A 26,438-nucleotide genomic window follows, 5' to 3' on the forward strand; every position below is an offset into this window, starting at 1 on the left:
CTGTCCTTCTACAGATTTATCCTAAGAAATAAAAGGTATTTCTTCCTTATATCTGAAGATAGATCTTTTCACAATGACTCTAGGATAGAATGATGATGATTTTTTTTTTTTCTGGGATAGAGTCTCCCTGTGTCATCCAGGCTGGAGTTCAATGGTGCAATGGCATGATCTCAGCTCACTGCAGCCTCAACTTCACAGGCTCAAGCAATCCTCCCACCTCAGCCTCCTGAGTAGCTTGTACTATAGTCACAGGCCACCAACTACAGCTAATTTTTGTATTTTTTTTTTTTGCAGAGCTGGTGTTTTGCCATGTCGCCCAAGTGGGTCTTGAGCTCCTAAGCTCAAGAAATCTGCTGCCTCGGGCTCCCAAAGTGCTGCAATTACAGGTGTGCACCACCATGCCCAGCCCTGAAATTATCTGATGTGAATCTCAAGGTACTCTAAAGTTGCTTGAGTAGAATGGGGCATCTCTCTGTAGTTGGTTACCCTGGGACATGGGCACACTCCCCTGGGACATCACTGATTATTTCCAAAGAGAAAGCCAGCAGATGAAAAAAAGGAGGGTTTTGTCTCCTGAAGTCTGGGAAAGTGTCACGTTTATCTTGTATCTCCAAACCTAGCACATAACTGGTACGTGGCAATGGCATATGTTCAATAGAAATATGAGGAAGGGAAGGAGAGGGAGAAAGACGGGGGGCAGGAAAAATGGAAATAAAGCTTCCATATGTTCTAGTATATATTGCTACAACCTTCCTAACTTCAAAGGGGAGAAGCAGACTCACTGTATCCTAAAACATTGACAAAACACCCACTTCAGAAAAAAAGTAATAATCAAGTAACTATTGAAGATTTATTTGGCCTAACAGCATAGAAACAGGAAAATTACAAACTGGCCAGCTGTAGCCTAGGGCCTGATCTTAATGTTTTAGAGTAGGAAGGGTTTGGAGAGACTCGAGGAGCATCCAAGTGGAATGTGCAATGTCTTACCCACAGTCACACAGCTTGTTAGTGTTAGAACACAAACTAAAACCCAGATCTCAAAATTCTCAGCCCAGCATTTTTCACATTGCAGTTTCCTATATAGAACAAAAGCAATAGCTGGTTATTGAATCCTATCCCTTCCTGTTTCCTGACCCAAGTCACTTCCTATGTCCTTCCCCAGAGGTCCTGCTAATCTTAAGCCCTTTCCCTGGTACCACAGGACTTTACACAACTTGCTGGGGGGAAACAGCCCATGCTCATAGGCCATTTATAGAATGCAGGCTTATAGAACATGGTTAATAGGCATGATTAAGGAAACAGGAATTACCCTAATAATTGGAACATTGGCTCAAGAATATCTTTGTAGCCATTTGTTAGCTGTAGCCACTGTTCTTCATACCTAAGGGAAAACTACGGTGTAAACTCCATGAGGGCAGGAACCATATCTATATTTCCCCTAAATCTCTTCAGTGTCCAGTAGGCACTTAACTATTAGTTGCATTATTAAACATGACTACTGGTTCCATATTTCGTGATTCCAGGCATGTTCCATGATGGCTTTATCTACAAATAACCAGCAATGTCATCCTTTAGCCAAGTATTTTTGAAGGGCCCAGCTCTACCTTGTATCTCCAGTAATCTAATGAACTCAACACAGAGTCTGACCACCAGGTCTGTAGGTAAAGACTTGAACTGCTCTATGAGCAATGACCCTCACCCGCAACTGAACGAAGACTGCTTAAGGGCTCACATTATAGAAGTGGAAGACAGATAGCCTGCCAGTGTCTTTATTATCGAAGCCCTAGAGTGCAGAGAAGAGACATGTAGGCTAATGAACTGGTGTCTCCCTCAAACCACTACTTGTTCAATCTTTATTAGAGGAAAGACTGAGGGTCTGAATGAGTAAGAACTGAGCAAGAGGATCATAGGGGTGCTCAGCCTACCTTCTGGGGTCATAAACAATCTAGCTACAGTCCCTGTTTTATGTATCCTAGTTAAAAAAAAAAAAAACAGAAACCCTGCAGTCAAACAGCATATTCCTATATATTCTGATTATGACCTGCTTTCCACCCCTAAGGAATTTAACAAACCATTCCTTCCAACCTCACATGGATTCTTCCCTTGAGAGAAGGGCTGATAAATCATACTACTGACATGTTAGTGCCTTTATAATTTAGTCCTCCAAGCAGTTGTCCCGTTGTTTTGTCTTTAATCTGACCCTTCTGACAGTCATTACTCAAAATGAAGAAGGCAATCTAGAGAGAAACTGCAGCTGATGCTCCTCTTCTCTCAGGGAGTGGATGGCCCATCCATAAAGTCTTCTTGATGATGGTGTCCAGGAGGCAGGGTCCAAGGACCTCAAGGAAGCAACACAAAAAGGTCATGCTCCTCCAAGGGAGTGGATTTTCCTTCTGTCTCAGCAACTGTAAAATTATAAACAAAAGATTAAAAAGCTAAACCACTGCTCAAGTAAGGATCTTGGTAAATGCATGGCTTACCCTAAGCCTGATGACGGATTCACTGGCATCTAAATGAAGTTTGTGGTTTTCCAGACAATGGGGCAGAGACTATAGGAACACACAAATTATGCCTAAGGATTCTTTATTAATTTTGTTGTACCAAAGAAAAAGGAAAAACTATAATTGCAACTAAATACAAGTAAATGCAAGTAAATTTGCATGCATAAGCCATGTAAAATACATGGGCTAGGAAGGGATATACTAGGGGAAAAGGAGAGAGAACCCAAAGAATCAAGAGCAAAGAAGTTGCTTCTTCCCCCACAATACTGCACAGGACTGACCTGAATGGAACAGTGATTGTGTGACCTAAGTGAGAGTTGAATAAATAATATCTGGGGACAAACTGAGATTTAAGCTCACATGAAAAGTCAGAAGTATAGTAACCAAAGCCTTAGCCAGTTCCTGGGCAAACAGTATGTTTGATTCCCAGAGTCTTTAACAAAATAAGAAAAGATGATGATAATCTCAGCCAAAGATGGTCTAAATGAAGCATTACTAGTTTAGGGAATTTCTACCAAAAACATCCAAAGTGATGGTGATAGCGCCATTACCAGAGCACTGGCAAATCAGTGGCTGTCTTTGCTGCCATCCCCACGTAGGTGGGCCCCTCTGTCCCTTTCCTCAGGAACCAGGAGCCCAGCATCCATGTTCCATTATCTGCCTACTCTAATTTATTTAATGCAAAAGCTAGCAGTTAAACAAAAAGTCTTTCAATGGCTAGAATTGAGTATTTCATAGTAGGGTATGAACAGTTGGTTAAATTGACTTTATCAGCACCATAAGACAGTACAAAAAATAAAAAAGAAAGAAAGAAAAGAAAAAAAATAACAGTTGGTGACTTTCATACTCCCATGAGCTATCTGCAGTTTATAAATGGAGCTTGTGTACATAAAACTCTTAATTACTGGAATATGAAAAAAAGAGAAGGAAGAGACAAGTGAGTAAGGAAAGGGTAAGGCATTCCCATGCTTCTTATTTAATGTCACCACCATCCCATACCAACCATCAAACCTCCAAACAGTGGGCTTAAGCAATATGGCCTCCAATGTTACTGAACAGATGCTAGCCCCAGTCTTAGAAGACAATTTTGTCCTCAGAGCTCACAGAAGAGGTGGGTCCTTGAGAACTGATGCCTGGATTTATAGAGACACTTCCTACAGGTATCAGTGATTATTTCTGCATTCCTGGTGTCTCCCCTAGTCCAAATCCTTCACTTTACAAAGAAGCAAAGTGAAAGGTGAGTGGCTTGCTCAGTGTCCTGTAGGGACTAACTAAAGGGTAGGGCCAGGACTAAGCCCAGTCCCCCAAGGGCCAGTCCACAGCCCAGTCCTCCAAGGGCCAGTCCACAGCCCAGTCCCCCAAGGGCCAGTCCACAGCCCTATCCAGGTAAATTCCCATGAACACAGAACATTGTGCTCCACACATAGGCAGAAGGTCATATTCTTCAAACTCTAGAGTAATATTGGTAGTATCTGGGTAGCAATTTTCCCTTCATGGACAACAATTCAATTCAGTGGGTCTGGGGTGAGGGACATGTATCTACATGTTAACAAGCATCGTGGGATCTTCCAAGTATAGGAACCACCCCTACACTTGATCACTCCTCTACCTACCAGCACCACGCAGAGGGCTGAGAGGTCCCTGTGAAGGGACTGCTCTGGGGACATCTTCTGGAACCCAAACATCAAAGGGCTCCTGACCATGGGTCACAAATCAGAGCCCTGAAAACAAACACCAGCCTTGAAATCTCAAACAAAGAATGTTTAGAATGGGCAAAAAGTTCTCCTCTTAGACCTGTTGACCTTAATGGCTTTGGGTCTGGCAGTATCCCAGTGATGCCTTCAAGCCTCCTGTGTAACCAGTCTCCCAATATATGCTGAGCCCCTACTTTGTGTACGACTGCGTGCAGGGGACTGAGATGGGCAAAGAAAAATAAGTCCTAACTGTAAAACTCTACCAAGATCAGACATGTTCACTTAAAAAGAACATCCACATTACAGAGCAGTGTTGTTGAGGATGAAATACAACACAGATCCATATCCATGTCATATAACCTTGCCCCATGTAACTCAACAATTTCCAAACCCACTTCCTGGCAGAACCATCTTTGGCAGTTCCTTAACCTCCACCCTGGGAATTCTGATTCAGTTAGCCTGAGAAAGGGTCCAGAATGTGTCTTTTTCACCAGCTGTGAGGTAAATCTAAGGCAGGAAGTCCACAGATGGACATTTGAGATTCTCACAGTGTGTTGAGGGTCAGGCTGTAAAGAATTCAAGGTAATCTAGCTTGGTTGCTTCTTTATACTAATGGTTTGCTCCTCAAAATTCTTAACATATTCACATTGACCCCTAGGATCTAAGTCTGTTCGGTTTTGTTCCTCTTAGGTTAGTCATGGCCTATGTTGTCTTCCTAACTGAAACTTCCTACTTAGGGCCTTTTTCATGTTCCCAGTAGAAATCTGTTTTCTGGAAAAGGGTGCAGCTTTACTCCTCAGAAAAACACACAGGCAAAAAAAAAAAAAAAAAAAAAAATGTATAGCCATGTATCATTTATACCTTTTATATGGAATGTCTAGAATAGGCAAATCCATACAGAGAGAAAATAGATTAGTGGTTGTGGAGGACTGGGGGGAAAGTGGAAAGTGAAATGGGGAATGACTGCTAATGGGTGTGGAGTTTCCTTTTGGAGGTGATGACATTCTGGAATTAGTGGTAATGATTGCACAACTTTCTGACTATACTGAAAACCACTGGATTGTATACTTTAAGAAGTGAATTTTATGGTATATGAATTATATCTCAATTTTTGAAAAGCCCATGTAGGTAACACATAAAACACACAGGTGGGTCACCTGGCTCCCTGGGACCTCACAACTACTGGGTGATGTTCCCTGGGCAAGAGGCAGGGCATCTGATGACGATAATAACTACTATTCACTTGTACTTACTATGTGGCAGACAGGCATCCATTACACATAGTACATGGTTGGCTCAGTACATGGTAATCTCAGATGAGGCATCATTAACAAAAATGTGGATATTATTATGATTATGCTGTCATCACTAACATTTTAAATATGACAACATGATGCCATAGTGAGGTTAAATAACTTGACCAGTCCACAGCTAGTAAGTGGCAAAATTCACAACTAGGGAGATTTAGGTTTAATAGGCACCAAAAAAACCCCTTGCCCCAAAGCTTGCCCCAAACCATGTCCCCAACTATGTCCCTCCTGGATCTATCATTCTTATCATTAGATTTGTGGAAAGCAGAATAATAATAACGATGACAAAATGTAGCTGAGATGTATCAAGCACTTTCCATAAATCATCTTCAATTTATAGATATGAAAACTAAGGTGAAGAATGTTTAAGCAACTTGCCCCAAACCACACAGCTAGAAAGTGATGGACCCAGAATGTAAACACTGACCCTTAGCGCTAAGCCACTCAGTCAGAGATCCAACTCAGATGTCTGCAGGAGCAGGACAATGATAGTGCCAAGTGGGCCCCATATAGCATACCTTGAAAAACAAAACAGTATTGACTCATCTTTGATTCATCTATAGACATGTGGTACAATTTTCTTCTAATACTAGGGGATAAACAAAGCACAAGAGCAGTGATAAATGGCAAATGATGCTTTGCCTCAATGTTGAGGAGGCAAACAGGAGTGTAGAAACTATGGCAAATTGCAGACAGAGCTGCTTCACCCAAGGGGGCTTTCCCATTCCACTCCAACCCTCTACTGCTGGGTGGGTGGGTGGTACAGTGTTGCCATATTTTCTGAGATGAAGCCAGAAAAACAGACATTTACAGAAAATCTTTTTCGTTTTTAAAAGATAGTAAATAATTCTGCAGACCATATTGGTCTCTAGCAGAACACTCTTGACCTCAACACATAGTAAACTGTCTCCTCAAGCAGTTCTGTGTTACTGAGATTTAGGATTTGGGGTTAAAAGTGATAGGGTGAGTCAGGAACAGTGAGGAGAAGCCAGGGTCTGAAGACTCCTGTTGCACACCTAAGGAAGAAGAACTTTATTTTCTAGGCCAGGGAAAGCCAGAACTTTGCTGTTCTGTTTTGTTGAAGAAGGGAAGGAGTCCAGATCACCAAGATGTCTCTGAGGACGATGTAAAGGTAGAATAACCAGGAAAGATAACCAAGGCAGTGGGACCAACTGGGAGGTAACTATAATTGTCAGCCCCAAACCAAGGTAGTAGCAATGGAGGCAAGAGCATGTACTCAAGTCCATTAATAGCAAAGACTTTCCCTGATCGATGATAGATCTGATTGTATCAAAAGGGAATACACATATACTCTATTAGATAGCTATAGCGTACACTGATTTTAAAAAAATGACTATCATAAGAAAGAGGGAGACGTTAGCAAATGTGAGGAAGAGTGCTGTGAGAGAAATAGAGAAGGGTTACAGGATACAACTTGTTAGAGGCTGGGTTTGGCATATGAAAGGGAAAGAAAATGTTCTTGGCTGAGGAAGAGACAGCTTTAAAACTGCCTAGGAAAACAAAAATGAATGAGGGAAATTAAAAAAAAAAACACACATATAAAGAGTTCAGGTATTAAGGAATTAAGAAGAAATATGGAAAACCAGCAAGAAAAAAAAAAAAAAAGAATCAGGGAATGAAGAACAGTGAAAGTCCCTAATGTCCAGATTTAATGCAGATGAGAGAAACCAGTGAAGGCATTTTAAAAAGATGTTGTAATGAAGGCACCAAGAAGATTGCTTTAACAGAGAGCGAACTCAAGAATAGAGACCACAATGGAGGCATTTATAAGGAATAAAAGAAAAAGAAGACCAAACTATGGGAAAGGATTTTAGTGATTGGAGACTCACAGGAAAAGATGAATCTTAGAGATGTCAGAAAGGAAAATATGACAGGATTCTGGAATATTCTCAGAGTGAAAATAGGTCTAATCTGTAAAATATACAAAGTTCTCTCTCCACAAGTGCTTGAGAAGCAGCCCTAAGAAGTGCCAAAGATAACACCAAAGCTGCATTCCAAGGGCATGAGGAGGAGGAGAAAGCAGTTACCAGCAAGTCCCTGAAGGGAAGGGAGCAAGGATTTTAGCCCTCACCAGACTTGGTTTTCATTGGTTGTAATATCATGCAAACTGGAATAATGCATTCAACAAAATGGACTTTTCCAGAAGTAACCTTGTGATGACTCAGAGCATTCTGGGAGAGGGGCAGTAGACAAGAAGACAGAAGCAAAAAGGAAAAGCCTCTGCCATACACATGGTGCAGAGATAAAGAGGACCAACAATAACATTAGCAAAGTATCCTATTGAAAAGCATCAAGTTGTACATTAAAAGGAAAGAAATACAAGGAGGTAGGAGGAGGTCACATCATTGACAACAATGGGAAAAGGCTGTCATTTAGAAAAGTATGTCATGTAATGTCTGGCATCTTACATACAGTATTCCATTTAAGCCTCACATTAGATAGGCAAAGTTACTCCCTTTTGCAAAAAAAAAAAAAAAAAAAAGTAGAGACCATGTAAAATTGGTTATTTACTAAAAGTCACTTAGATAGTAAGTGTTAGAGCCAAGACTTGTTGGATTCTCAAACTTACACAGTTTTCCCCTACACCACACTCTTGGATTATGGACCATCTTCCAATCGGATTACTGCAAAAGCCTTCCTGATATTTCACCCTTTACAATTATTCTTTCACTATCTAACCCAAGCAGTCTTTCTGAAATGCAAATTTTATCATGGTGCTGCCCTGCTCAAATCTAGTCAATAAATTCCTTTTGATCTTAAGATGGAGTCCAATCCACTTAGCATTCCCTACAGGGCCCTTCAGGATCCGTCCCTACTCACCTTCCCAGCCATATTGCAAGCTCCTCTCATTGCAGGTGACAATGCAATGCCTCTTAATATATTAAAGTCCCCAGAATGCACCCTGCTCATTCTCACCCCCAGGCCTTTGCATACTTTGTCTCCTGCGCCTGAAGCACTCTTCCTGACCTCCTAAACTCTCGCCTCAGGCAGTCAATGCAACAGTTTCTCTCATAAAATTGAAAACACTTTATTGAAATCCTCTCCGCCAATTCTGAGGTCTCCACACCCCCTGACTGGGAGCTACCATAGGAAAGATCCTGTTTCTATCTTGTTCACGTTAACACCTACTTAGTAGTGCCCTGACATATCATAGGTGTTAAGCACATATGTTTTGAAATGGATTAATAAATTGGATAGGATGGGGCTGTCACTGGTTACTAAGTTAGACTATGAGTAGACGCCAAGGCCATAACTAACACCAAAGCCTCTTCTTTTAAGATCTGCAATCTACTGTCTATAGCTGAAGATTCTTTTCTTAGGCATCTCAAAAATTCAACAACATTTAGGCTAGGCCTGCTATAGCTCACACCTGTAATTGCAGCACTTTGAGAGGCCAAGGCAAGCAGATATCTTGAAGCCAGGAGTTCCAGAACAGCCTGGCCAACATGGTGAAACACTGTCTCTTCTAAAAATACAAAAATTAGCTGGATGTGGTGGTGCATGCCTGTAATCCCAGCTACTCAGGAGGCTGAGGCATGAGAAACACTTTAACCTGGGAGGCAGAGGTTGCAGTGAGCGGAGATCATGCCACTGCACTCCAGCCTGGGTGACAGAGCGAGACTCTGTTTCAAAAAAAAAAAAAAAAATCAACATTTAATAGAACATATACTCTATGCACTTTCTGTGCTCAGAGCTATGAGTAATTCCAGGGACAAGACTCAGTTCTTGCTCTAAACAAGCTTGCAGTCTAGTGGAGTAGCCTTCATTTTCCAATGTGTTACAATTCACACTCTCTTTAAACCTTTTTAGAATTGAGTTTAAACTCTTTGACAGTCTGTTATGCACTGGGTAACTGCCAGTTGACCGATCACTAGCTCCAACAAGAATACAAGGGGCTTGAGATTTGAGAATAAATCTTGTTCACCATTGTCATCGTTATCATCCCAGTGCCCAGCACAGTGGCTGGTATATAAAAACAGGTTTAAAATAATCAACTGAACGAATGAAAGAATAGACAAGTGAAAAAGAAAACAAGCCAAGCCTTGGAATCTGGATCAGAGTCTCAGCAGGAATTATTCTCCATCATTAAACAGATAAATGACTCAGTAACAAATACTCTAGGGAAAATCAGCCCATTCGACATAAACACACACACAGACACACAGACACAGACACACACATGTTCACACTACAGAGTCAGCAGAATATGGGAGCAGGACAAAAGAGGGTCAGGGTAGGATTTTGGATAGTTTTCCAGTGCCAGCCCAGGTTCTCTCTGGTGACTTCAGGTTCAAAAGGGAGACACTGTGATGCAGGCACACATACAGCAATGACATGGGTTCACCTGAGCCCCAAACTTGTTTATTGAGACACTCCATAGAGATAAATCAATGGAAAAACAGGTAGATACATATAGTGCTCATCACATGTTTTCAAAACTTATTAAGAAAAACCTTAATTTGACATGATATTAAAATGTATGTTAATAATCACCAACACAAATACACAACTGAAATATCTGGGTAGTTTCTATCTTTCAAAATTAAAACCAAATATCAGAACAGAAATCGCTATCTAAATAGCATGCTTTTCATACATACACATATACTCCCGAAATTTACCTGCTGCCAATTCGTTAGTTATTTAAACATTTTTTCTGCTACACACTTTACCACCAAATAGTACCTTTTAGACAGTTACAAAAAAAAAAAAAAAAAAAAAAAAACCTTTATCAAGGTAAGAGTATGGTATTATTTTGACGCCAGACAGTTCTTTGCTTTTGTGTGGAATCACTGTGTTGCCTGAACAGTGTATGATTTCGCTTTTGTGCAGACAATCGGCAGGTCATTAGTGTACCATACAAATCGCCCTGGACTCAGGATGGAGCCCTGGGGAACTGAAGCTGTAATAGACTAGAGGGAAGATATGGTGTTGCTGACAGTTACCTCTGATGGCAGTTAAAAGGTATGATTGCAACCACATGACAGCTTGATACAACAGATCCCTGAGTTGTTCACATGGCAAATTCTGATTAATGGTGTCAATAATCATTATAAAATTTTAAAGTTTTTGTAGAGGACTCCATTACATCCTACTATGAGAATACAAGACTAACCAGATCCCTTATGAAACAACCACGTTTTATCATTATTTTACTGCCACTGGTTTTACATGTTAATGAACATGAATTTATTTGCACATGCAAGGTTGAGGAGGCAGAATTCTGCTGCATATTTATAAGGTTCATGAAGAAATTTGCGCATAAGAAAGTGAGTGTGAGATCAATCGAAAGTTAGTATATGAGCCAGAATTTTCCACTTTCACACTCACATGTATGCATGCATACACACAGATATATACACACAAGATAAGGTCAAATTCACTGTATTCATAATCTGGCATTGACGTAGGCATAGTGAAAAGATTTCAGGTTCCCTCCGGAAAGCCCTTAGGCTACAAGAAAAATCATCCTACATCTAATAAACCCATCTTAGATATATCTCCCATATGGTAAAGCCCTGTTTTGCTTTATTCCAACAAACCGATCCTTGGATTCCTCTCACAGCCGTTACTGCTATTGTTTATGATCTATTGAGCCTTTGCAGTGGAGTGAGGCACTGCGTTGAAAAGAGTCCATATTCCCACAACACTGGGCTATGTGAGCATTAAATAATCTCACCTGTGAAGAGTCCCAAGCACACAGTATATTTAGGGGCCTGACACGTAATAACTGCTCAACAAATGATGGTTAAAAAAATTTTTTTTTATTAAAATATTCTGAACACTTAGTCTCAAGAAAAAAGATCAGAGTAGGTCTCTAAACCAGATTGCCACCAAGGTAATAAGGATATTAAAACAAACAAACAAATAAATAACCCTTCCTCACGATTTCCCCCTCACTATTTTCTTTCACAGTTCAGTTTGGCTTGAGAAGCACTGGAGCCTCTATGTGCCCAGCACTGGGCTAGCACTGGAGGCATGGAGATGACTATGGCCACCTCCCAGCTATGGGTGGCTGCCCCTCTCCTGGGGACATGAAACACCTGAAATTCTTTCACAGCAGAGTCTTTCGTCATCACAACAGCATTTAGAAAATTTATTATACAAATTCATATAAATGATATAATCCCATAAAGGAAAATATTTGCTACTGTAATAGTTACTATTTAGGTTAATTGACTTTTTTCATATTTGGGACACTCCTCCTTAATGTATAGCTTTTATACATACAGGAATCATCTTTTTATTTGGCAATGACTTTTCTAGGATAAGTGAATGTTTCAAATGTGCTTAAAAAAACAGTAGACTAAATTAATGCTAATTAAAATAGAGCCTATGATAGCAAGCCTATGGATATAATTCTTATCTATAAAATACATCATAGGTATCACCAAAGAAATTAATCTAAAACTTAAAATTACCAATTCTAGCTAGATGTCAAGAAATATTACTAATATCAACAAATAATTCTAACCCTTTTCATCTTTCTGCATGGGTGATCTACAGGCATGTTGCCTGCAGATTGCCTGAGTACTTTGAATTGTTCAAAATCATTACTAATGTTTGGAGGTTCTCCACCCCAAGGACTTCCTTTTCCATTTCTATCAAATTTCAGTGGATCCTTTTCTGAAGTTTAGGTAAGTCAAGAGGCCTTGCCTGCTTCATATCAATTTGAGACAGTTTCCTCTTAACTTGGAATTTAGGAGCTAACCCTTCCTCCTCATCATCATCTCCATTTTCCTTACTTTACTAGCCTCATCTCTCTTGTTTCATTTTCTTCTGAAGTTCTTTTTTTCCACACTTTAAGTTTCATTTAAAAGCTCCCCTTTCCTATGCTCTAAGAAAAAAGAATAGCAGAAGAAACAGAAGACAGGGTTAGAAGGGTGAACAAAGATGAAGAATTTTGAAGCTCCTAACTCTAAAACTCAGCTTCTCTTTCTATAATGGCCAGAAACAGATGGACATTCTAGAAAGACTAAAAGGAAGAAGATGCTAGAAATGTTGAAGGGAGGAACCCATCTCAAGTTCTTCCTTCTTCCTCTAATCTCTTCTTTCCATAACTCATCTGCAGTGGTGTTTATGCTTTTAGTGGAATTGAACTCACTGAAAGTTCAGAGTAAGGCTGGGTGCTGTGGCTCACACTTGTAATCCCAGCACTTTGGGAGGCCAAGGTGAGTGAGGTCAGGAGTTCGAGACCAGCCTTGCCAACATAGTAAAACCCCATCTCTACTCAAAATTTCACCAGGCATGGTGGTGTACGCCTGCAATCCCAGCTGCTTGGGAGGCTGAGGCAGGAGAATCACTTGAACCCAGGAGGCAGAGGTTGTAGTGAGCTAAGATCACACCACTGCACTGCAGCCTCAGCAAAAGAGCAAGACCGTCTCAAAAAAAAAAAAAAAAAAGAAAAAGAAAAAAGAAAGTTCAAAGTAGGTAAAAGGGACAAACAGCATGAAGTAAAATTCCACTCACACACACAAAAATTTCCCCAGGGTGCCTGTAGATAAATTGCTCAAGTGTTGTTCTCCACCCCTCTCCCAGGCCAACACACAACACTAGGCCACCTCACACCTGAACTTCTGGTTGAGCCAGAAGAGAGCTAGAAGTTTGAGGGCAGGGCCAGGAGCCCAGCAGAGCCCCAGGCAATGGGCCCAGCCATCACCTCTGCAGGACTGGGACCACATTTGCCCCCAGACAACCCTGAGAAAGTTGGGTAGAAGGAGCGGCTGGGAACGTCAAAGGCAATTTGTGTTGGCACCAGGGAGGCCTCACCCACCTTCCACCAGGCTCCAACCCTGGCTATCTCAAAGGGTACAAGAGTGTTCTAACCCTGTCTTCCAACTTCCAGTTAAACCAGAGGCTGGACATTCAAGGGAGGGACCAGGAATGTGGCCAGCCAGGTACTGGAACATTACTGCCACAGTTTGCATCATGGCCCACAAGTGAGATCCAGACCACACAGGTGTACTTGCAGACAGGGACATTCTGAGATTCTGTTTAAAAATTAAGTCTTCCGTTCTAGACTTTAAACAATAGTGACTGCCATTTGTTGACCACTTACTATGTATGGGCTAAACTCACCACAAATAGGTCATTTAATTCTAACAACAACCCTATGCAGTAGATACAGTAATTACCTCCCCTTTACAAACTAGAAAACTAGAGCCTAGAAGGATAAAAGAACTCAATTCCAGCTAAGAAAGGACAGATCCAGAATTACATTCCAGATAAAGCTGACTATAAAACCCACATTTTTAACCATCATATGTAGAAAACCAACCTTCTACACTTTTGAAAGTACTCCTCCTGGATGGGCCTTCAAAGCACTTTGACCTTGTTTTGTTACAGGAACAGAATTCAGTAGCAAGATGGCAAATAGTTTTCCTCTATTTGTCAATGTGCCTGAGGCCAGAAGTAGATTCTAGAAATCAGATAAACAAGTGGCAGAGATAATCCACTTACAAAACAGAATTTGAGAGAGTTAGTGTGTGGGAGAGTCCTGGGCTCAGTCCAGCTCAGACCTGGTTTGTCTCAAGGTTAAAGTACTTCCCTTGCCTTTTGGGGGCAACCAATACATGAAAATATATCAACCATGAACTTTAGTTACAGCTCTAAATAAACAGACAACATACTAACATAGCATGTGCTTAAGAGGTCCCTAAAGCATAAGCACTTTCTCCACCAAGTTCTTTGTTTTCAAGTCTCATTTTTCCAAAAGCTACTGACTTTGCCGAAAGAAAGGTATAAGAAAGTATTGGAAAAGTTCTGGGAACTTATTGAAAAAAACAATAGATGCAAAAACTAAAGAAAAGACAACACTGCCTTTATGCCCAATGGCCCCTAGTTATTAAAATAAGAACACCCTTACGATTTTACAGCAGTTGCAATGATCAATGTAATTGATAATTTAACATAATTATAAAATAAACATGCTGCAGAGTTTTTCCACTTCCACAGAGGCCTTAATAATCCTGACGATGATGACTTTGGGGGTATTAGGACTATTTATAAGAGATTTTAGTCAGCCCAATCAGAAATTATAACTTCCCTTCCCAGCCCCTGTGAACTCCCAAGAGTCTCCTGTTTGTACTTAAGGGAACTCCCACTTCTGGTGGGGAAAGAATGACAGTAGGATGCGATTGCTTAGCTTCCCCATTCTCTCAAAGTCTCCCAACCCAATTTTCAGGATTGCTCTTCCCTTACTGAACTATGCAACAATAGCAGGTGATCCCTCCCTCACTCCTTTCTATTCTACAGGCTCTTCCAAGGAAGACAGATGCTACTCTAGAACAATGGCCAGAAGAAAACAACGGAAGGAAGAAAAGTCAAAGATTACGCACCTACTCGAATCTCCATGAAAAACAAGACTTAGAAGCCTGCAATCATAAAAGCAGGCCTAAGAGGCGACTCAGCTCCCTATATAATAGGATTTAGAGAGAATCAAAGGATTCATATATATACTGATATATATTCCATTACTTTCATGTAGTCATTTTCAATCAGTATTTACTGAGAACATACTGTGTGGGAGTTACTAGAAGATGAAGATATAGTGGTCATGGGATTGTCAGATTTAGCAATTAAAAATCCCATGTTTTATCTAGCAATTCTAAATTGTCAGCAAGAAGCTATGCCTGCCACAACGAACTCACAATCTAGTGCCCTGTGCATTCCCTAAGAATTTTAAAATCTCGTTAATACCTTAGCAAAGCTGATTTATCTGATTAGCTTAAAAGTGCATAACCTGGAAGGATGATGCACAGAAGACATAAGTTTGGAGGGGAAGAAAGGAGTTAGAAAGGTCCAAGGCAACCATCAGCAGAATGTCACAGAAGGAGTAACAATGACTGACTGAGGACAACAAAATTGCCCCTGTCTATAGTTGGGTGGTAGGGATAGAGTAAAGGAATCAAAATGAGGCAACTATTGCTGAGAACTCAGCTTGTTTCACCTGCATTCCAAATAAGTGACAAGTTCACAAAAAAATGTTGTCAAGGTTGGTAAACATTTCAACTGGACCTGAGCAGAACATCTAGTGAGATCTCATGCCAACTTATGGTTTGGAGTGGAAACCATACAAAATGTGGTGGTTTTATAGGGTTTGAACCTGAAAGCAAGCAAAATGTGGTGGTTTGGCCTGTGTTTTTCTTGGAGTTTTTTACACACTCAGGCATAAAAATTCACAGTCAAGCTTGGGAGGTCCAATCTGAAACAATAAAGTTTTCACACTATCCTTTCAGCAACCACAAGGAATAGGCTTCCAAGAGAAGTTGTATCTTGTTTTAATATCTTTTAACTATGGTTAATAGACGGACTAGTTAGGCCACGTTTATGCGACAAAAACTAATTTTGATGTTTAGAAAGAGGAAAAGAGGTTGTCTTTTCCTGGAACAACATTAACTATATAGGAAAAAGAAAGCAAGAGTTTTTTTATGCCTGCTCTTTGTGTTAATAATAAAACCAGTTAATGATTAGTTCCATTGGCAGAAATTTCTTGTGTAGCCTGCTGTGAGCTCCATAGCTTGAATCTAAAGTGAGTGTAGGCTGGGGAAAATATTTGTTTTGTCTTGTGTGTCAGTTATTAAAGCCACTTCAAATCCTTCATGGAAATATATGGGGCATAAATAAATGGGAATTGCCACAAAAGAAATGCAGAGGCAGAAAAAGACAGCCACATGGCAAACTTTACCATAGCCCATACTAGTAATTTACTGTTTCCTAATCTTAGGATTCCAAATCCCAAATTGTATTTGCCTAGTGCAAAATACAATTTGTCCCTCCACTCCTTACCTTTCTTTGAACTCCTTTGTCTAAGCAGGCAACTAAAATCTTCATGAAAACATGTGAGTGCAGGATTAGCACTGCCTTGGATGTCAAGCAGTACAAGTTCTACAATGGCTTCAGAATGCCTTGGCTGGGTGGAAGAAAACAGACTGCATGACCCTCCCCAAATTCTTTTTGCAGCTTTCCGTGAGGTTCATTCTCTGGATCTGCAACCAAATCAAAATATTTACTTTGTTCTTTAGTTGGAAAACCTGAATATCCCTTCATCATTAATAGAAATTCTGATGTTCTCACAATGGAATAAAATTTCTTTTTTTCTTTTATAATTTTGTAGTGCTTAATTTAATTTTGAAGAGGGGCTAGAAGAAACGTTATAAACATTAATTACAGTTTACATGAGCAGAACAGCAGGAATCATCATTATTATCACTTAACTCATATATTTATTAAGTTATTCCAGGAAAACCTAGTTAATTCACACCTTGTGCCTTTGAAACATTTGATAACTCCAAGTTGGGGAATTGGCTTTAACTTTTCCTTTGGTGAAGAGAGTTTACAGCTCTAATTAAATTAGCTTTGCAGGGGGTGATTAATCTTCTTAAGGAAATAGACTGCTTTCAAACACTCCAGTAACAACTGTCTCTAACGATTAATGAAATAAACACGAATTCTGTCCTACTCATTAAAGCAGATCCAGTTATGAGTGTTGGCCACAGAATATTAATCCCTGGCTTATGTAAGTATGTTCTATATAATATATTACAACATTTTATAATTCTGACATATCATAGTTTATACTGGTCTTCCCTCAAATTAGCCTAAGGCAGTGAGGTTTCCTTGTATTTCTGTCCAACAGTTGTATGTGCCCAAGATGCCAGTGAAATACATCTAAATAGTTTTTTGAAATGTTTATGATCCCTCTAATCCCTGTTAACTATAATATGTCATGACATAATTGGATTCATTGGAAGCCCACTTGGCTAGGGCATTGTGGTAGTTGAAACCTATTAGCACTCAAGTAGATAATCCAAATCACCCTCAATGAATATGAATAAGCCACATATTGAATAGTACAACTGAGTATCTAAGGATTGGACAGGTAACCCAACATTAGTTCTTCAATTAAAATAGGAACTCACCAAAAATAGTTTGTCCTGAAAATGTCAAGAATTCATTACAGAACCCAAAATCAAACCTCTTCATAAAATTACTTAAGGGAATAATAGGTTCCTTTTAGCACTCCGTTTTTTCTTTTTCTTTTTCTTTTGAGGTGGGGATCTTGCTTTGTTACCCAGGCGGGAGTGCACTGCAGTCTCAAACCTCTGGGCTCAAGTGATCCTTTCAAGTAGCTAGGACTACAGATGCACACTTCTATGCCTAATTCTTATTTATTTATTTATCTATTTGTAGAGACAGGAGTCTTGCTTTGTTGTCCAGGCTGGACTCAAAACTCCTGGCTTCAGGGATCTCTCCCCCCTTAACCTCCCAAAGTTTAGCACTCTTCTTTAGAAATACTAACTAGAGAAAACTAATGACAAAAGAATACATCCAATTGCTACTTATTTATAAATGTAAGAAAAACAAATTGAATATTCTTTCACTGTACATATATTGAGTATTTACTATCCATCAGGCTCAGTTGTGAGCTCTGAGAAATATAAATGTTATATTGTGCTTGCTACAACTTATAGTTTCAATAAGGAGACAGAAAATAAAACAATAATTACAATAAAACTTGAAAAATGCTGTAAAAGAATTAAGCAGTGGATACTACAGAGGCACAAAAACAGGCACCTAATTTCAAGCTCTGGAGATTTCCCCAGAGGTGATGTCACTTGAGCTGAGCTAGAGGGGTGAGAAGTCAGCCAGGTAGGTAGCCAATGAACCAGAGAGGGCTTTCCAGTATAAGGGGTTAGCATATACAGAAGTAGAAACTAAAAGGCCTTGTTACGCATTAGCATTACATTTATGCTAATGTTAAGCATTAACTTTTATTCTTTGAACATTTACTTTTCACAAAACATCTTGCTAAGCATTTTACAGGCATTTGTCTCATTTAATTCTACCATCATCATTTAAACCAGTTCTATTATTATTCCAATTGTACTGAAAGAAACTGAGGTACAGAAAAGTAAAATAACTTACTGAAGATTTTTCAGCTGTCTGACTCCAAAGCCCCCCACCACCACTAGACTCTGACTGCCTCCCCAGTTATGCCACAGTGGTGCTTGTCTTTCCTCTACAGGCAATGAGAAGCCACAAAAAATTTTAGGTGAATCTCCTAAAAGTAAGCATAACATTTTTTAAATGTGAAAATGACTCCCTTTTTTTGGTTATTTTTTAAATCCTTTGGTTCAATACCTTGATTATGTCCTTTTTAAATTTGGTTTCTATCTTGTTTAAAAAAGAAATCATGACTTAAGAAGGACATATTGTACATGTGAATCACAAGCCCCATAATGAGGAGAGAGGTAAAAATGATGCCGTTTCTAATGAGCAGGGATGGGAAGTGTCATGTGTCACACTGATATGCCATACAAAAACCAACATGGGATGTCACACCATGCATACAGAGTAGGATTTATCATTTATACCTACTCTCATGGAGGCAGGGTCAGATTTCTAAATCCAAATACTGTAAATTCAGCATATTTCTCCCGCAATCTGCTTTTTAATTGATGGTTTTTAAAGGGCAAGATTTGCTTAGAAACATGTTTAAGAAAGAAGAGTGGAACTATGATGATCTAAAATGATCTAATTTTCTAGAAAATTACTACTTTCTACAAGCTGTATAAACTTTAATTAAGAAGACAAGGAGGTCTATTCTCTCTCCTTACATATGACAGGCCAGGCTCTTGGGACACTGATAAAAGAAAGAGAGTGGACTGAAAAGATTATAATTTTTAACAAAACTCTAAATATAATTAAGATGAAATGTTTACTGCCATCTTTAAGGACCAAAAAGTAACCAATGTTTGTTGCTCCTCTGGAAAGTAAGTATCTTTGACTTCAAAATATGGGTAAAGTCAGCTTATAAAGTAATCTGTAGAATGAGATTAAGTCACAAGACAAAACAAAAACCAGCCCATTTTAGCACAATACATTTTTCAGCTAAATGTCACCAAAATAAGCATTCTTGGGACATTTAATGCAATGATTTATGCATCTGTATCCAATAAGATGTTCTCAACATCTCCTAAAGGGATATTTTGGTAGCTTCTACTACGTATTCTCTAGAACCTAACTTTTGGTAGCTTCTACTACATATTCTCTAGAACCTAACTTTAATGGTAGCAGATTTAGAAAAACATTAAAAAAAAAATGAAGGCAGACACTGAATATGAAAAAATCCTCCACAATTCACAGGACATAACCTATGGTCACAAAAGTTTCCCTTTCACTGACTTTCTATTCATATGGTTCTCTTTCACCTACTTTCTCTCCTTGCCCTCTTTCTCCCTAAATTCGCTTTTCCCACTTTAGTTCTCCTACGAAACCAGGTCTAAAATCACTTCAAAAGGACATATTGGATGCAAAGCAGTTTAATATACTTTATGCTACATGTAAAAGCATTGGGGTAGCCTTGGTGTCAGTGTGGTTTGGGCTGTCATCAAGACTGGCTCATTGAGGTTAAATGAAAACTTCAATAGGAATAATTTGAAAGAAAATAGCATTTTTCACAAATTCAGATATCTTCCTGTGTTCTTCCCAATCTACACATTCTGAAGAAAGCTGGATGGCAGCGACAGCCTCGTAAGTAGCCTCCTGTGATATGTTGATGCTACCACAGCAAATTGGGAAATGAGGGGAAGGATGTGTGTTTAGCACAAATGCTTATGATTACACACAAATCACTTGTGTTGAGTATGTAGCTCAGCTATATTAACTACACTGATTAACTATATTTATATGTGTGAGGTGGGCTGAAAAGCACTATAAAATTTATCTGCATGTGTGTATGCAAGCAGAGAGAAATGCTGTATTATGTGTATAAATATCAGGTAACATAAAATAAAATACCCCTGTAGTTGTTTGTTTAGGGACACATTTGGATTGAGTGAACATTATAACAATCATTTCTTTCAGAGCCACAAAAACATCACACTTTTTAGTTTTAATAAAGTCTAGTTTTTGGCAGTTCTTTTATCACATCTGTCATCTCCTAAGCTTTGCTTATCCAAAGCACTCAGACTTGAATTTTGAAATTGTCAATATAGGCCTTCTAATCTTTAAGTCTTAAATTATCTAAGCAGATTAACTACCATTATTCTATGCTTACAGGACTCCAGGGTAAAAGACAGCAGAGGAAATAAAACTTTTTTTTTTTTTTTTCAGCCAATTAAGTTCCTGTGGAGGTTGTGTTTGGGGCATGTATTTGGAATATGGTCCAATGTGATTATGTAAATAACCAAATAGACACGGTGAGTACATTAACTCCAGTATCTAGATTTATAAGACAAAAAAAAAAAAAAAAAAAGCTCTAAGAAGCTTAACTGTCTCACTTTTAAATCACAAGCCATTCATAGTTCATATTGACAATTCTCCAGTTTGCTAACTAGCAATGAATGTCCTGAAGCCAATGAAGATATCTTAAAGGAAAAAGAAAAAGAAAAAAATAAAGCTCATTTTCCCAGCAGCACCTATCTCTGTGGTGACCCGATTTCTGCTATGATCTCCTTTCTGAGATCAAAGCAGGATTAATGTGATTCTTTACTGTTTGCACATCTCAAAGCTCTGGAGACTTAAAAAATAAGTAGAAATGCAGCCCTTGAACACAGGCGAAATTGAACTTGAGTGGGGTGGGTTAATAGCACGAGGGATAGCTAACTATGAAAAGTTATTTGGGATTTGGAAAGCAACACAGAATTTAGAGTACTTTGTAAGCACTACTGCCTTCTCTTTTCTCATTTTCTGGGGCAAGGCTTTCCGTTGGTTGATGAGGCCAGCACTGAATGTCATCTTATTAATAGTCTCCGTAATGACCTTTTAGCTCATTTGGAATGTTTTGCAGCTGCTAGTATACATGAAAAGGGAAGGGAACCCTGCTGCATGTTTTCACAAGAAAGCACTTTCACGTTGCTACACGAGGCATTTATAAGAAGGATTTAAAAGGGGGAAATCTTTTAAAATATCAAAATGTTGAGCTTTTGTGGCATGTAACATTCCTGGATACTGGAACCCCTAAAGGGTGAGTGCTTCTGCAGCCTTTCAGAATTGCTTGCTTTTTTGTTGAAGAAAAGGCAAGTCCCATATTCCTGGGATCTCAGAAGGTGAAAAGAAAATCACTTTTATTTTTAATGTTTAGTGTATACACTACTTGGGAAGGGAGAAACTCCCCTTCTCCAAAGGTGACTGTGATTTACCTGCTTACCTAGATGGAGCCACCACAGTGTAGCCCAACTTGTAATTTTATTTGGATTCAGTACTCTGTGGGAGAACAGGATGGTGGGGCTGGGAGTGAAGGGTTTCTCAACCCAGAATGTGATCCCACGGTTTCCACTCTCGGGTTACACAGTTCCACCCAAAGTTCAACTTTTCCACAAGTCTGCAAGCCTAGCCACACAAAGACACCCATACAAGAAGAAGTCCCAACACCTGCAGCCCATTCAACCAGCTGAGCCCTGCTTTTTACAGAATTTGTCAGACAACTTCCTCTTGTTCCCTCTTCCAAGTTCTTTTAGGTTAGCACTTGCCCTGTCTTTTCTCTCACCATTTCCTCCCCCTTCCACTCCTGCCCTGGCTAGAGGCCACACTCTAAACCAGTCCTCACTACTCCGCCAAAGCCCAAGAGGTGACCTGAGATGTAGGTAGTGCAGGGTAGACTAGGGAGAGAGGTCTCTACACGACCCGACACCGACACCGGGGAACCGGGGGTCCTTGCTGCATAACCCCTGCCTTGGCACCCAAGGAGGTTCCACCTACTTTTTCCTAACGTCCCTTACACAGGTCCCCGCATGGAGCCGGAGAATGCAGGGAGCTTGGAGTCGGGCTGTTTCTAGGGCTAGGGATGTGAGAGTTGGGAAGGGGGTCCCACGTGATGGAGCGGTGGCAGCCGCGACTCAGCGCCTACACCTTCGCCTCTTCGGTCCTGGTGGCGGCGCCGACTCCCACTGTCCACCGCAAGCTCCTACAAGAAGGGGAGATTCACCCGAAGAACCTTGTGAGTTGCCTCAACTGGAAAAGGAGTTAGATGGTGAAGCTTTTGGTCCAGAACACAATTCCCAGGGCCAAGAAAAAAGGAGAGGGACTCTCAGTACCTGAATACTCTATGCTCGCCCCCCTAATTGTTTTTACCACAACAAACAAGCAAATTGGACTGTCTTGGGCCATTTCCTTGCATTATTTCGCTTCATCTGACGGTGTTAACTCTTTTTTCATTATTATGCTGAATTTCTTAAGGGAATTTTCAGAATTATTTAGCTTCATCTGACGGTGTTAACTCTTTTTTCATTATTATGCTGAATTTCTTAACAAGGGAATTTTCAGCTGAACTACGATTGTTCGGAATCCAAAACTAGGATCCTTCAGAATTCGTAACTAGGAGTTGTGGCTGCCTGTAAGAAGTCGCCTGAAAATTCTATTGGAAAAGTTCGGAACATCAATAACAACTCACCCTTTGCCTTTCTCTTTCTAATTTTATACTATTATTGTCCGTGCAGCCCCGGTTTGCCCGGCGGTGGCCTATCACAGGTAACTAGTCATCTAGCTAAAATCATAGTATTCAGAGACCAATGACTTGTTTTAAAAAATGTAAAGTTTTAAAATGTCAGATTATTTTTAAAAGCTTAACTACTATCTGAAATTTCGAACACAATTAGTTGCTGCGTCTTAAAAGGCCTTTATATCATTGAAAATATCCTAACAGCCCGTATGACTTTGAAACAAAACATTAGGTTTAGAATTTAATATTAGTTATTTAATTATTAAAACACAGTGGGGGACCCATAAGTTTTATAGCTTCTGTCAAGACATTGCTAATGTTTATATATATATATATATATATATATATATATATATATGAGAGAGAGAATATTATAGGCTGTATTTTTTAAGTTCTCATTTTTGAATGTCATATTTTGGATGTGATCCCTTGAGTTCCAATACATGATATTTTTAAGCTTGCAAAGAACCTCAGTTTTAAAAAAGGAAAGCACAGGCTTCAGCCTCTATTTCATATTTTTAGAGTCACAGCATACCAACTCTTTTGTATTTCCTAACTTAGAAACAAAACTTAAAAGGTAAATTTGGAAAATTAAAAGAGACATGTGATAGAGGATAATTTTTATCTATATCTATCTGTATATCTATATATCTTTATAGAAAGAAATGTTTTTAAATTAGTTAAGACCTACAGGGTAATTAAATTATATGGAATCCTGAAACACACAACATGGGAGGAGGGCTTTAAAAATTAGCCCATCTAGCAATACTTGTATATACACAACTAGTAAGAAGTCCGTAACTATCAATAGCCAGCAGTGCTTGCAAATTATATTGAATTGAAACGCTACTGAAAGAGTTTATCTTTCATTGTAGTTTGGAATTGTGAGAAGGTATGTTATGTATGTGATCTATGTATATATAATTCTTATACTTTATATATATTTAGACATGCACTCCTTTTTAAATGTTTATGTGGTTAGTCACTTTAAGAGCATCAAAATAAATTGTGCGTTGGCTTACACTATCTCCCACGTATTCACAAACACTGATGAACAAAAATCTTTATATCGGAAATGAAGAGCTACCCATTTAAAGAAAAGAATGGAAAGGGGAACTCGATTTATTCTCATTTGTTTAGATTCCTCCCCCCCCCCCCCCCACACACACCCCTGCAAATTCATTTGAATAGCTTTCAAGCCGGAAAATGGAAATGTGGCTCCTGCCCTCTATTTCAGCGGCAGCAGCAGCGTCCTGGCAACAGCGCAATTTTCTATCATCAAGGATAAATGGCATCGAACAGAACATTCTGATAAAAAAAAAAAAAAAGAAAGAAAAAGAAAGAAAGAACGAAAAAAAGCTTCAGCCCAAGGAGCCCATGATTGCTGGCCTTCCTGTCTGTCATCCCTTTACAAAATCCTCTCCGCAAACCTGAGCGGCATGCTGTCAGAGCTAATAACGTCTTCTGAAGGGGCTGGGGGGGGGGGGGGGGGGAGGCGGGGGGAGCATAGTCTTCCCTGCACAATGTTCCCATTTATTAAATCGAGTGCTTATTTTAAAATTGCAAATATCTTTGTTTGGTTCGCTGAAAATTAAAACCAAGATGTAGGAAGTTACATGATGCGACAATTATTCATGTCATATCAGAGAATCAAACCCCTATATCTCCCTTTTCCTGGTTAAGGTTGGATGAGGTGGAAGGGGGAATTTGGGGGTATCCGGGACAGGAGGTTTCTGGTGGAAAAATACAAATCCGTTCGCCCTGCAGGTAAGCTGAGAGTAATTGAAAGCTGGAGGAGCGATGCCTGTTTCTACCAGAAGAAAGAGCTAACTGAGATTCCGGGAGCGCGACTGGGCGCGGTCCTCACCGCGACGCCACAAGCAGGTGAGGCTCAGCTACGAGGCTTGCCACCAAGCTTTCCCGCGAGAGGCTTCGAACGTACAGTGCCTAATTCTCGCCTGCTGAGATCCCTTTCCAGAAAAGGCCATTCTCCTGCTCCGAGGAGATGGATCCTTGATGTCCGCATGTCCGCACAGGGGGTCCTGGAGGAACTTAGAGGACACTCCTGGAGCCCTTCCCTGAGTAGTACTCTTTTTCCCCCGAGGTGGGGGCAGAGAACTGAAGAGCAGCGCCCCCCACACTGGGGTTGGGGGTGGTCGAGGGGCTTCGGATGCCCGCATTTGGGATTCTTAGCAGCCTAGGCTAGTGCCTGGAGATGGGGGGATTGGGTTTGGCCAGCGGCTAGCTCTAGTGCCCGTCGAGTTGCTGGGCCACCCAAGACCCGCACTTTGCCATGAAACGGAGACGGCTGGGTAGGGGCGGAGAGGGCCCGAAGCAGAGGGGAATGGGGGTGGGGCGGTGTTGACGCCCTCTTCCCACCCAGGATCGATCGGTCAGTAGGGAGAGATGAAGAAGGGGACCTAGAAACGAGTAGAAAATTCGAATTTAATAGCCTTTATAGGAAGTCAAAAGACAAAAAAATGGTAGAGAGGAATGCGGAGGGCCCTAAATGGACCCGAAGACGAAGTATGGGCGGTAGCTGCAGAGCGGGGACTGGGAGGTGGGGCTGGGGGAGACGGGTAAGCAGCTTGCTTTGGTGAGGAGCTCCCGCACTGAGAACGGTGGGAGGAGGGAATGATGGGGGAAAGCTTTGTTTAATGAGGGAACCTAATTATTGCGCATCTGGAAGTCTTAGTCCTTACTACGAGACGAAGGCGGGTACCTGAGGGATGCAGCGCGCATGCCCGAGCCGTCGGATTTGCATGATAAGGCGCGCACGTGAGCCAACTCGGGCGCAGCCCAGGCGGTCGTGGCCGCCAATGGAATCTCACTCCTACTGCGCCTCTGGGTCACATTGACATCTCGGTTCCCCCACAATAGGCCTTTAAAACCCACTTTAAAAATAAGAAAGAATGTTTTAGTATTGATTCTCACCTAGACACTGTAGATTTCTGTGGGAAATTGACACGGTTTAGAACTACAAATACATTTACTACAAGCAAGGGTTAAAGTATTCAGAATTTAAGAAAAAGTTAGAAGGCCAGAGAGAGGAGGCTGTTTAAAGAGCACTGGTGGGAAGTCAAGCAATCCTGGGACTGCTGCCTTCGGAGCCCTAGGGCTTGGGCCAAGGCTGAATCTCTCTGAGCCTAACCTGTCACATGAAAATCACACCTACTTCATTAACCAAGTGAGCCTCAAAAGCCGAGAAACATTACCTGTTCAGGTCTGACTTGAGAAAGCAACCCCAATTCTGCTTTCTCCACCTCATCCCCAGCCACACATGGTGGCCATGGAGATGGAAATCAGAACTCCTGCGTTCCATCCCTCTCCCTTTCCCACACACCGAAGTCGTCTGTGGGGTGAAGCCCATGTGTTAGCTCCCTCCTCTGTGAAATGGTGCAAATTATAGAAAGGAAGAAAAGAGAAAGGTGGAGAAGTGGCATGAATCACCACCATGGCTAGGCCTCTT

At 40.4% G+C, this 26,438-nt stretch overlaps 1 long non-coding RNA gene across 1 annotated transcript; it reads right to left on the bottom strand.

Moving 5' to 3' along the window:
- Positions 1-836: 836 nt before the first annotated feature.
- LOC120365379 (uncharacterized) lies at positions 837-16,390 on the bottom strand. Its single transcript, XR_012512127.1, has 2 exons — positions 16,315-16,390; positions 837-2,405 (listed from the first exon to the last, which is right to left on the bottom strand). It is a non-coding gene; the product is annotated as an uncharacterized LOC120365379 (long non-coding RNA).
- Between the last annotated feature and the right edge of the window lie 10,048 nt (positions 16,391-26,438).

Source organism: Saimiri boliviensis, chromosome 10, assembly GCF_048565385.1.
Source record: "Saimiri boliviensis isolate mSaiBol1 chromosome 10, mSaiBol1.pri, whole genome shotgun sequence".
Lineage (NCBI taxonomy): Eukaryota > Metazoa > Chordata > Mammalia > Primates > Cebidae > Saimiri > Saimiri boliviensis.